We start from the raw sequence: 11,797 nt of genomic DNA on the forward strand, positions 1-11,797 counted from the left end.
CTGCGCGTCCGGAGCCTGTGCTCCGCAACGGGAGAGGCCACAACAGAGGGAGGCCCGCATACCACAAAAAAAACAAACAAACAAAAAAAAAAACAGTTTGGGTTTCATTGAAGGAGTAACTGTTTTTCACAAAAATTCTAAGATCTTTCCTTTGAGGATATAAATATATATAAAGAGAAGCAGGTGAAATCTGCCAACTTTATATTTGGAAAGAAATACAGAGATGATTTTCCTGCCAGCAGTCTTGGATATAAACCAAGTAGATAAAGTCATCAGAAAGGATTAATTGGGTCCCAACATACGTAAATCAGCTGCCACTTTTGGTATGCTGACCATTAATGTTTTAGACTAGAGAGTACAGTGCCTCTTTCAGCTAGAATTGAAATGTTCCCAAAGACCAACTGGAAAACACGTTAAGAATACACTGGAATATCCATAAGTTTTTTAGCATATCTCTGATTGTAACTACTGATAGAGCCTATATCCGTCCTATGGAATCAGCCTCTATTCTGTACATCTGTATTTAAAGCAAACAACAACAAAATCCTCCAATTATCAGAGATTTAGCTATGAAAAAAGGATTCACCTAGAGCTGAAATTTACAAAAACAAAACTATAGAACTTTCCCATTTTTAAGATTTCAGTTTAATAAGTCTTTGAGATTGTTTTTGAAAAGTGAATCTATCCATTATTAAGTCATTTACAGAGTGTTAGAGTTCAGGGTACATGTTTCATGAAGATCAGTGCTATGGTTTCCACAGCAACTACAGCTCTGTCTCACTTGACTCCTCACTTTGTGCTTTATTCAGCCTGTGGTAGTAAATTCAGGCCCATGATGAGTACAAGTAGGTGAATATAGGCACACACACACGCCTGTGTATAGATAAGGTCTCTTCTGTAAGACCTAGGTTTTCCTTTTCATCACGTCATGATATACTTAACCTTTACGCTTGGAATCAACAGAGCCTTTTGCAAGGCCTTTCAATTCCCAGGCATTGAAGTAAAATACTTTTATAATGAGAATTATGACCTCTTGCACATTTTTTAAAAAGTTAAATGATCACATGTTCAAATAACCCAAATCTGCTAAGTTTACAACTAAGAGACCTGTCACTGATTCAGGAAAGGAGTCTTCTCTTGAGCCCACTGCTAATTCCAGAAATGAGATTGATAGAATAAGGGGATATTTCAGCTCAATTTTCCTTGAAACCAGGTATCTGGGGTTAACGCAACAGCACTTCAGTCCCATCCAACTGAGCTGCTCAATTGCTTTGAGATTCTTGATAGATTGGTTGATTGGGCTAACTGTATCTACCACAGCAGGCCCCAGTGCTTGACTGATTGCTGTGTAGTGCAATTAACAGGCCACCAAGTTATTTAGAAGACTTGTCCCCACCGTGAAAGACGAGCTCCATCCCCAAAATTCTAGAGCTTCTTGCTCCACAGTTTTCGTGGCAAGAATTCCTCCTAAAGGAAACCACTGTTTGCACCTTTGGTGTTCATTTATTAATACATCCAACAAATATTTGTAGAGTGCCTACCATATGCAAGGGGCTGCGCTGAGCACTATAGGCCCTATGCTGACCCTGTCTTAAGTGCCTTGAATGGGGGTCTGAAAAGGACCCACAGCAAAGTGAACAGTGTTAAATGTTCTCACTCTTAGGTCGTTCTCAGCTACCAAACCCTTAATATGACTTTAGCATAGCCACTGCCATGTTTTCCTCTTCCATTACAGGCTTTCATTTACCTCCCCAGGTACTGCCCCTATGTTTTTTTTTTTTTTTGGCCGTGTTGGGTCTTTGCTGCTGTGTGCAGGTTTTCTCTAGATGCGGTGAGCGGGGTCTACTCTTCATTGTGGTGCTCAGGCTTCTCGTTGCGGTGGCTTCTCTTGTTGAGGAGCACGGGCTTCAGTAGTTGTGGCATGTGGGCTCAACAGTTGTGGCTCGCAGGCTCAGTAGTTGTGGCACACAGGCTTAGTTGCTCTGCAGCATGTGGGATCTTCCCAGACCAGGGCTCGGACCCGTGTCCCTTGCATTGGCAGGTGGATCCTTAACCACTGCGCCACCAGGGAAGTCCCCCTGCCCTACTACTGATCCTTCCTCCAGAGTCCCCACTCTTCCTTATTCTCCGTGTCCTTTCCTCTTACCAAATAAATCACAACTTGATCCCCACTTTCATCTCAACCCTACCTCCCAGCTTCTCACACCCAGCTGCTCCATCCCTCATCTAGTTTCCTTTTCTTCTTCCTTCATTCCTCTTCTCACTGAGGATTTCGAAGTCTTCAAGAGACAGGGAGATCCAAGGCACCGTGTGGCTTTTGTCTCAATAGTTCAGGGCCTGATAGGGTTCAAGGAGTTAGTTTGGGACTCAAGAGTTGAGCCTCCTTGGCTACATCCTGGTTAAATAAGCACTCTGGTATTGGTATGAGGATCTAGCCACTATTCATCTCACTGCTTTTTTGGTAAATGTCTCCATGTCCCATACAAGCCATTACCTTCTTTATCTTCCCCCTGAACCAGCCTGAACTTACAGAGAAAAGACACCATCTATAAGTTCACCCGAACCAGACTCCTAGAAATGATCGAGGGCCCTCCCTGCTCACTAACCCTTCCTTATCCCCTCACGTCACCAAGCCCTATGGGTTTATCTTCCTGTCACTGCCTTATTTAGGTTCTTATCAACTCTGGCCTGAATTATTGCCCTACCCCCTCGCTGATTAGTCCAATCTACCACCACCCATCACCACACACCATACTGGTGCCCCCACCTCCATCCATCAAATTCATCCCTCCAAAAGCAATCATGGAATTTTTTCCAAAATATATGTCACTTCTTGGCCTGAATCCCCACAGCTTTCAGAATAACATTCAAACTCCTTGGTTTATGACACATGGTTCATGATCAGATCTTGCTTCCATTAGTAGCTTCCTTTCCCAGCAACCTACCATCCACCCATGCTCTGTTTATTCCAACCATATAGAACAGTGTGTGGCTCCTGTAACTTCTGCTGATTCACACCTGCGCTATTTCACATGTACCGCCTCCTCCTGGAATGCCCTTCTTCTCATCGTAGGGGAGGAAAAATTAATTTTCCCTCTGTCCTTCTAACTTCTCAGCTGTAACAAAAGGCAGATTAATAAAAGTGAACAAGTTTATTAACATGTATCTCTCATGTATACATGAGAGATGCCCAGGGAAAAATAAGTAACTCTCAGAGAGGTGGCTTTAGAATCCAGGCTTAAATACCACCTTAAGCTAAAAGAAAAGAAAATGGTGTGGAGGAGGCCAGTTATGGGGAGAAGACCATGAGCAGGAAGGTTTGTTATGTAGATTTACATTCTTTTAAATCTCCATTCATAAGAGTTTCTGGTGATTTAGAGTCATCTTTTTTTTTTTTTTTTTTTTTTTTTTTTGCGGTACGCGGGCCTCTCACTCTTGTGGCCTCTCCCGTTGCGGAGCACAGGCTCCGGACGCGCAGGCCCAGCGGCCATGGCTCACGGGCCCAGCCGCTCCGCGGCATGTGGGATCCTCCCGGACCGGGGCACGAACCCGTGTCCCCTGCATCGGCAGGCGGACTCTCAACCACTGCGCCACCAGGGAAGCCCTAGAGTCATCTTTCTCTCCCTGGTAGGGAAAGGAAAAGAAAGAGAGAGAGACTCTAATAAATGGAGATTTCCTTTATACATATAAATTTCCCTTACAAAAGGGTAAATTCTACTCTGTTTTCAAAGCTTTTCCTCTGTCTGCTGCTTCTCAAAATAATCAGCTCAAAATAACTCTGCCAAAGGGGCACACTTTGGGGTGGCATACTTTACCACCCTTCACCATGAATAGTCAAATTAACTCTCATTGATCTTCCTGATCCTTCAGACTCCATTTACTGTGTGTTGTGCACTGTGCTAAGAGCAGTATATGTGTTCCTTGAACCGTAACTCCAATGTAGATGTCCTTCATTTGAGCTCCTAAGCATTCTATGAATACCTGTATTAGAGCATCAATCATAGATAACATTCATTTTGTCAGCCTCATTCATTTATTCAACCAATATTTATTTACCACATGTCATACGATAGTGGGCAACTTAGGCAAGTTTTCTACTCTCCAGTTCTTACAGTCTAGGAAGGAAGAAAGACACCTGAGAAATAACGATAAAGTGGGTAAGTGTCATAGGAGGGAAAGTGGAAGGTTCTGCAGGTTATGGGGCTCTTAACACCAGCCAGGTCAGAAAAGGCTTCTCTAGGGAGCCTTCCTTCAGCTGAGGCTGAGGCATGTTCCAGGAAAAGAGTCAGCCCATGGAAGACCTAAAAATGAGAGAGCACATGCATTTGTAGTGAAAGGAGTTCACTACAAATGGAGACAGTCTGGCAAGACACCAAGTTGGAGAGACGGTAGAGGCTTGGGCGAGTGGAGGGCTATGGAAGCCTTTTTAAGGAATTTAGGTTCTTATCCCCCAAATAATGGGAAGGCCATTGATCAGAATAAGATAAGAAGGGAGTGACATGATCAGACTTGCCTTTTAGAATGATCGCTGTGGCAGCCCATGAGAATGGAGTGGTTGGGGGTGATCAGGAAGAGGTTAAATGCAGGGACACGAATTAGGACACTGTTACTAATCCACATGAGAGATGATAGTAGTCGAAACTAGATAGTACTGGTAGGGGTGAAGAAATGTGGACAAATTTTAAAGCTGCTTGGGAGGTAGAATTGACAGGATTCATTGACTTATTAGAAAAAAAGACATGAGGGGGAGGGAGTCAGGGATAATCCCAAATTTCTGGATTTAGAGGATCGTAGGTATCATTCTGATAATTGGGAATGTTTGGATGGAGAGGCGGTTTTAAGAGAAAGAAAAAAGCTCAGTTTGGGACACATAGATTTTGAGGGAAACAAACAAGTAAAGTTGTCCAGTGGACATTTGAATATGCATGGACCTAAAGTTCAGAGAGGAAGATGAAGACCAGTCTGGAAATAGATATCTGAAAGTCACTAGCATATATGTTGTAATTAATTAAGGCCAAGAGGATGAATATGATGCCATTAGACAGTAGGTCTAATGAGGCAAGAGCCGTACATTATTTACCTCCGTATCACCAGGGTCTAATATCGTGCCTGAAACAGAGTAGGTGCTTTGATCATTTTATTGAATGAATGAATGAGTCAATGAATGAATGTGAGTGAATAACTGAATGAACAGTGTGAAATACAACCAAGTTTAATTCAAAAAACTGTCTGAATGTAAAATATTGAAAGATTAAAATTATTATGGTATTAATATGCACCAACCAAGTTTTTAGAACAACAGTACTGGAATGGATAATCTAGGGAAAAAAGTTGCATAGAATAATAACTACTCTGAAGACAAATCAAATGTATTTCATTTGAACAAATTAAAGCACAGTTACCGTCCAAAAATTACCAAAGCAGATTGCAAATGCTATTTTATTATCATTATTTATACATGTCTGTGATGGTGCAATTAAAATTTGATAATCATATTTGTCTATGCATAATGATTAGCAAGAGACAGGGATTAAAGGGATAGTTAAAGAGAAGCAAAAGTGAGCAACCTTTAAACCTCACCTTTGGTGTCACACAAACCTCCTTTCAGCAGTGGCCTGTCATGGTGCCTTGCTTTCCATTTTCTACTTGCTCCACTCACAGATCTTAAATGTGAAGATATAGCAAAACTCCTCTTGTGTAATATAGTGGTAATTTTCTAATTATTTTCAAAGGGAACTCTTTGAGTCTTTTTGTTCTTTCATTGAACATAACATTTAAATATAGGAACACAGTCTCTGGAACCAAACCCTCTCTACCAGCAAGGGAAATTGGATGTTGGCTCTACTACTGAAAGGCTCTGTCCCCACTACTTTGTAAGCATGTCTCTTTTTTTTCTGTTGATTCTTTCATTTCATCAGAAAGCCTAGGAAGTACAACTGAGAGATTTTTATTTTTGATTTCTGTTTCATAATCCCAGTCATTAGTACAAGGCCAAAAGATAAATCTCAAGTGAGTCATTATCAAGTGCATACACAGTAGAGGAAAACATCCCTGCCAAAGGCAGACATGGGTGCACATTTCAATGCACCTGTTCAGTAGCTGGAGGAGCTCAGAGAATGTTGTTCAACCTGTCTGGGCCTCAGTGATCTCATCTGTAAAGTGAGGGATTGGATTTGGTTGCTTCTAAGACCCCCTACTAGCTCTATAATTTTATTATTTTATTATACCCTCAGGAACATTTTATTATTTTAAACTATGTAGACTTTATTAAATTTGACTTTGCTTCATCATTTTATTATATCTGTTCTCTATTAAATACCATTTTATGATATACTGACTATGTCTCCATGGCTGGTGGAAACTAAAGGGCTAGAGACATAGGATGAGCGTGGGGATATGATAACACTAACCATAGTGCTTCCATTCTTTGGGTGTTTACATGGGCCAGGCATTGGCCTAGGCATTTGCTCTACCTCGTTTAATCTTCACAGCAATCCCATATAGTAAGTATTAATATCCCCTTTTTATAGAAGATGAAACTTACGCTTGTATGTATTGATAATTTGGCGCCTAGAAAGTGGTACAGCTCAATTACAACCCCAGGTCTGCCTGCGTCCAGAGCCTCTGCTCTTAACCACTCCAATCAAAACTCACATCTGATGGTGCCTTAGGCTAAAGGTCAGGGCAGTGCAGAATCCTGAAAATTTTCCTAAAAGTTGTAACTGGGAAATAAATCAGTGTTGACTTGAAATAATGCATGAGCTTAAGAGGGCTTACCTACTTGTAGTAATGAAAAGGGAATTATAAAAAATCATTTCCTAGCTAAACTGAAATCCCCAGAGCATCGTGTAGTGCCACTGGTCAGTGTTCTTGAATCCTTGGTTCATCACCAGTTTTCAGAGGCACTAGAGGAGCTGAAGAAATCCCCTGATTTCTTTTTCATTTTATCACATGCTCCATAGGCAAAGTGAAAGCTTTCCTCAGTTCTCACTTTGTGAGTAAATTCTGACTAAACCAAAGTAATTTGTTAATTCAGTCATAATATTTCTGATATCCCAAGAAAGTGTAATAATCTTAATAATAATGGGATTTCACTTAATGCCTGTTCCTTTTACTTTCTTACATAATTTAAGACCCTCTGTCCATCTTTTCTCCATGAAAGTACATAAAGCCAAACCTAATCTTCTCCTGACAGAACACATCCATAAGAATGAGCTTTGAAGTCTGCAGATCGCTAAAAGGAATGTTCTGCCTGGAACGGACACAGTTTATAATAGTTGTGAACGTTTAACTTTCCAAAGTGTCCACAAGATTTAATAGCTTTATCCAGCTCTAAAAAAAACATACCCTTCTCTGGCCCTCATTTATCTAGAGATCAGTTCAGTTTATTAGCAAATATTTGTGCTCTGCTATATGCCAGGCACTGTTCTAGGATCTGGGGAAACAAAAATTGGTTAAGACATGGTCCATGGTGAAGGGAATCCTAGTCTGTCTAGTAAACAAGCAAAGCAATGAATTAATACATTCATTTTACAAACACATAAGCTATACAAAAAGGAAAGTTCCGTTCCTACGGGTGGCCTGAGTCCTGGGGGAGGGGCGGCTCCGGCCGCTAGGCATCTTGCTGCTGAATGAAGGGTTGGGGATGGCTTTCATGCCGTCCTGCGGGCAGATGAGATGCCCCCGCACACCACCAGGCCCAGCTGCCGGGTGACCTCTGTGAGCTTGTACTGGTCGTCAGGTCTCTCATGTACTCGATGGTGCCGTCCAGCACGAGGCTGAGCAGCGGGTCAAACCCTTTCAGGACTCCACTGGCTTCTCGGCCTCCCTAGAACTTCACTAGGATCGTCTTGTCAATGTATTTGGACAGGTCCAAGAGGCTCTCCTTTTTCCTCTCTTTGTCCACCATCTTGCCCGGCCGCATCGCTGCCTGTCTAGGTTTATATCAGAGGTCGAAAACAGGTAAGCTGAGGACATTTGACCCACGTGGCATTTTTGTTTTTAATCCAGAAATTTCAAACAGAAATATGAGTTTTGGGGTTGTCTGGAAGAGTCAACAAATGTGAAAGAATGGCACTTTGGACTAACTTTCCTGTATGGCTGCTGTCAACCAGAATTAAGAAGCCCTGCTCCCTTTAGAAGGGACACATACTCCCTCAGGCCAGCCTGCTTCACATACTTGGGTTATCTGCTTGGCTGCTGGAGGAAGGAAGCCTGTGACCTTGATCTTTACCAAATAATCACAAACAAGGTGGTTTGCTGAATACCAGTGATCACTCACACAGCACTTATAATCTGTGCTTTGATACTTCTTTGTAATCTAAAGATAAGATTCTAAATTAAATTATTTTAATAAATACAAAACCCAGCATCGTTAGTAATGCTGCAGGAGACCCTCAGCAGCCAGGAATGATCTGGAGGTTTCTTTGACTAAAAGATAAAAGTTCTAAATATATAAAACTATCTACAGTGAACTGGACCAGATTACTCTATAAAAGAGTAGTTCCTGAATTGATTTTGTTCAAAATGGCAGCATACATGTTTATAATGTTTTTGAGATCTTTTCAGCAAATAACCTATAAGTGTCGTACATGGGTAAGGAAAAATATATTTGCTGTTAAGCAGAGAACATCTGTAAAGTAATTGCCCATGTAGTCATAACCTAATTTGAAATGTGTGGGGCAGAGCTCTCTATATCTGAGAGAGCCAGTCACTGAGAGCAAGAAGCTAAGCTGAATTCTACAAAGAAAAAAAATGCACTCTGAAAATAAGTTGCCCAGATTCCTCCTAGCAGGTGAATTTAGAACCTGATGTTAGTTTCTGATTGAAATTTTCAGAAAATGAGTACAGCGTTTGAAACTGAAAGTGCAATTGCATTCCTGCACTTAATTTTCCGAGGTTCAACCACATGAATTTAATTATACATGGTTTATACATTTTAAAAGTTTAAAAATATTTTTTCCAGTTCAATAAAAGGATTATTTTCTAAACCAAAGTATAACAAGAATTTGTGATGATCTCTTGAAACAAGTAGACTTATCAAGTAGGCTTGTTAAAGCCAGTCAATGATACAATTTTTCTTGCATTTCCATTTATCAGTATAAGAATGACAAGTCTTTCTTAAACAATTGTCAGTATAATTGACAAACTACATGCATTTATTCTTCATCTGTTTGCCATTCTCTGAGTGCTGAGGTGTAAAGGAGGAGGCGTTTGTTTGGGACCTTGAGTTGAATTCATACCTCTGATCTTAATTCAGCCAATGATTAGAAGCCAGTGTAGTACCTTTCTGCCTGGACTGGAAAGGGAAAGGAGGATCATCCATAAAGAATCAAATGATTTAAGAATTTGAGCTACAGTATCAAGTAAAGTTCCAGGGTGCTTATAGTTTGAATGACTAAAAACCTTATTCCATTAACCATTTGCATTGAAGGAAATTGGTTTTCAAAATCTTCTATAAATGTTCTCTTTCTGTAATCATTTCCCCCTGATTAACCTAAGGACACATGGCAGAGGAAAAATCATGTCAAAGCTTGGCAGTAAGTTACATTTGCCATTAGCTTGGGATGGATTTCACCCAAGATTTGTAGCTGACCTACCATAGAGATATGGGTAAATTATGTCACAAAAGAACTGCAGGATTGAACTAGAGGTCCCACAGCAGGACCTTTCACAATATTTTACAAAAATTGGATCCTCAAGCAATCTTGCTACTGGAGCCAACCCCTGGCACATCTCTGCTTTTGTGTTCCTAGCATTTCTGAGGCACCAGTGTCCCCCAATATAATGCACTTCATTCATACCAGCATGCTTTTGAATGGCATCCACTTACACAGTCAGGGTTTTATTCCTTTTTTTTTTTTTTTTTTTTTTGGTTGAGTTGGGTCTTGATTGCTGCACGTGGGCTTTCTCTAGTTGCGGCGAGCAGGAGCTACTCTTCATTGCGGTGCGCGGGCTTCTCATTGCGGTGGCTTCTCTTTGTTGTGGAGCACGGGCTGTAGGCGCATGGGCTTCAGTAGTTGTGGCACGTGGGCTCAGTAGTTGTGGCGCACGGGCTTTGTTGCTCCGTGGCATGTGGGATCTTCCCGGACCAGGGCTCAAACCTGTGTCCCCTGCATTGGCAGGCGGATTCTTAACCACTGTGCCACCAGGGAAGCCCGAGCGTTTTAGTCTTAAGAAAGAAAGAACACAGGAATTCAGAGAACTTGAGTTCTTTCTTGTGAGTTGACCTATATTTGGACAAAAGCCATTCTACTCGGTCTAAATCCAAGCAAATTGTCATTCTCCAAACATACTCTTGCGGCTCTTGCCTGTGTTTTTCTCATGTTCTAAAGTATCCATCCCATGTTTCTCACTTCTTAAGCTCCCACTCATCCCTACAAGTAAAGCCTAGCTTCACCTCCTCTGGGAAGTCCTCCATGATGCCCTCTCCCAAGGCCTTCTTTGTCTGCATCAAATAACATTAAATACAATGTAAGGTAATTATTGTTTTATCTGCCTATCTGTGTGCTATACAGTGGGTACAGGTGACATGTCTTTCCTATATATTTAGTGCCAAAAGTTGACCTGGGGCTCAGAAAACATGTTGAATGAATAATTGAATGAATGAATATACCCATACTAAAATCTCACTAGAATGTTATTTCATTAGAATAAAGACTGCCCTGTTTGTTGCCAGTCAGTATATTGATTCGTATGATTTCCAGACACCTCCTTTTTAAATCAGGAAAGTGGAAAAGCAAGTTCCCTGCCACCTAGCAGTAGCTTAATAAATATTTCTTGAATGAATGAACATTTTTTAATGAGAAGCTATTTTTTGTATTAGGCAATTCTGTTGGAAATTAAAATGAGAATTTGCTTTACAGAAAATAATCTTTCTTCAACAACATTTAAAAAATTTGAATCCTGTTCTTGAGACTAAAAGGATCAATGGCACAAGTACAGATAGGGCTTAGCAGCAATACAATTGTAACAGGATAATATCATTAAAAATTAATTTTGTGCCTTTCTTTTCCCAACCTTCTTTTATTTGACCACATTGCCTCAAAGAGAGCAGGATGATTAGGTTGAGAATAAAAGAGAAGAATGGTTACATGTTCAGCTTTGCAGCTCTGAAGCAGGATTTTGCGAATCAAAGGGACATCTTGAGAGAGCCCAGAGATCATGACATAGAAACAGAAAGAGATTAGATGAAGGGCCAAGCCACCAGCCCCCATGATGACAGCACTTAGGGACAGGGAATGGAAGAGAAAAGGACCTGGGCTGGGGTACCTGCGAAGTACCACAGGGAAGAGGCTTGGTGGAGGTGAAGATAGGCAACAGCAGAAGATTCCCCAGCACTGCTGGAGTTCAGCACCAGGGGGAATCTGAGATTACTAGTCACCACTCGAAAGAACACTGCACAAGGCATAGGCAGAAGAGCTACTTTGCTAATCCTTCTATCAATAGGTGTCCTCATGTCACCTGTGGATTTTCCAACCTAAGAACATTTACTTGTATCTCAAGCCTTTTCTGAATTCCATCCATACCGCCCCATGTAAATAATCCCCATTTTTTATTGTCCAGGATACCTGTAAGCCTCCTACCAGTCCCTTAATAGGGTGAATGAGAATCCTTGGCCTCCAGTGATGCTGGAGAATAGAGTGGCATGGAAGAGAGGGACCCAGCGCAGGTACTTGGGGGGCCACTGGACAGTGATTAGATAATTACCTTTATTACACATTTTTTTTTTTTTTTTTTGCGGTACGCAGGCCTCTCACTGTTGTGGCCTCTGCCGTTACGGAGCACAGGCTCCGGG

At 41.3% G+C, this 11,797-nt stretch overlaps 1 pseudogene; it reads right to left on the reverse strand.

The window, feature by feature from the left end:
- Positions 1–7,612: 7,612 nt before the first annotated feature.
- LOC102979990 (U6 snRNA-associated Sm-like protein LSm7) lies at positions 7,613–7,909 on the reverse strand (annotated as a pseudogene).
- Between the last annotated feature and the right edge of the window lie 3,888 nt (positions 7,910–11,797).

This window comes from Physeter macrocephalus, chromosome 1 (assembly GCF_002837175.3).
Source record: "Physeter macrocephalus isolate SW-GA chromosome 1, ASM283717v5, whole genome shotgun sequence".
Lineage (NCBI taxonomy): Eukaryota > Metazoa > Chordata > Mammalia > Artiodactyla > Physeteridae > Physeter > Physeter macrocephalus.